This window comes from Sinocyclocheilus grahami, unplaced genomic scaffold, assembly GCF_001515645.1.
Source record: "Sinocyclocheilus grahami isolate Dianchi unplaced genomic scaffold, SAMN03320097.WGS_v1.1 scaffold1902.1, whole genome shotgun sequence".
Classification (NCBI taxonomy): Eukaryota; Metazoa; Chordata; class Actinopteri; order Cypriniformes; family Cyprinidae; genus Sinocyclocheilus; species Sinocyclocheilus grahami.
In genome coordinates, this window is record NW_015507081.1 from 227,894 (window position 1) to 229,766 (window position 1,873).

The following is a 1,873-nucleotide window of genomic DNA, read 5'->3' on the forward strand; positions in this document are numbered from 1 at the left end:
TCTATCTATCTATCTATCTATCTATCAGGATTTGCATGGGTTTAATAAATTCTGCATCTTGATGTAAATTATGCCCACAGTATTGTAAAGTAATATTTCCTAAAAAGTCTCATTTTTGAAAGTCACTTTTAAACTGTTCTCATATGTTTTTATACATATTGTAGTGCACTATGCTTCATCGTGGACCACAGTCACTTAACAAAAACTAAAAAGTAAAAATAAATAAATAAAACAAACAACAAAATATAAACTCTGAACAACTAAATAATTAACGCACAAACTAAACATTCATCAAAATAAAAAAAAGGATAATAATACACACACAAACGCACAATTTATTAAACATACTTGGCAATAAAGCAAATTCTGACTTCAAGGCAGGCAGCAGCGGGCAGACACGCACACACGAAATGCATGCAATGTTTAATGGATGACTTAGACGTGCTGTAAACTGTAAAAATGCATCCAAAATACAAAGAATCAAACAAAGTTTCATGAAACTGGCAAAGTAATGACTACTGACAAAAGCACACGTTTAACAAATGTTTATTACATAAAATATTCAAAACCACAACAACATCAATAATAATAATACTATACTAATAAAAAAAGGAGGAGAACAAGAATAATATAAAACACTTTAACATGTTATAAACATTATGAACGAATCGTTCATGCTAACAGACTTTAAAAAAAAAAAGAAATGAAGAGTAATAAAGTGCTTAATGCAAAAAAAGGCTAAATATTTTAAGTTTGGGTTCCCTATTTGACAGTTCAATCAAAATACACACATTTTCTCAAAAATAACAATAATAATAATAATAATAAAGAATAAGAACAAGAATAACACAATCTTAAAAAATAAACTTAAATCAATATGTTGTAAACATAAGTAAATCTTTCACGCAAAGAAAACAATTAAAAATAAACAAATAAAAAAAAAAAATGAATAAAGTGATTACCAAATCAGCGAACAACGAAACCATTTTAAGATTTTAACAGCTAACCGTGGCAAAAAAAAAAAAAAAAAAACTTTAGACCACTAGCATTGGAAAGATTACTGTAATTTGTCCTTCTCCTGCTGCACAACCAGGTCCCTTCTTCTTCTTCTCTTTAAAGTTGTTTTGATTCTCTCTCCCAGGTAGGCTCGCAGTTCCTTGGTTCCCCGAGGGCTCCATCCAGGACTCCATAAACCATCTCTTTCACCGGCGCCTTTTATTACATCTGCCTTGTCTGAGAGGCCCTTGGTATCTGAATAATAATAAAACAAACAAACACAAAGTTTCATGAAACTGGCAAAGTAATGACTACTGACAAAAGCACACGTTTAACAAATGTTTATTACATAAAATATTCAAAACCACAACAACATCAATAATAATAATACTATACTAATAATAAAAGGAGGAGAACAAGAATAATATAAAACACTTTAACATGTTATAAACATTATGAGCGAATCGTACATGCTAACAGACTTTAAAAAAAAAAAGAAATGAAGAGTAATAAAGTGCTTAATGCAAAAAAAGGCTAAATATTTTAAGTTTGGGTTCCCTATTTGACAGTTCATTCAAAATACACACATTTTCTCAAAAATAACAATAATAATAATAATAATAAAGAATAAGAACAAGAATAACACAATCTTAAAAAATAAACTTAAATCAATATGTTGTAAACATAAGTAAATCTTTCACGCAAAGAAAACAATTAAAAATAAACAAATAAAAATAAAAAATGAATAAAGTGATTACCAAATCAGCGAACAACGAAACCATTTTAAGATTTTAACAGCTATCCGTGGCAATAAAAAAAAAAAAAACTTTAGACAACTAGCATTGGAAAGATTACTGTAATTTGTCCTTCTCCTGCT

At 28.6% G+C, this 1,873-nt stretch overlaps 1 long non-coding RNA gene across 1 annotated transcript in view; it reads left to right on the plus strand.

The window, feature by feature from the left end:
- Positions 1-1,873, plus strand: part of LOC107573245 (uncharacterized) — an 8,655-nt gene that overhangs the window by 1,404 nt on the left and 5,378 nt on the right. The window lies entirely within an intron of this gene.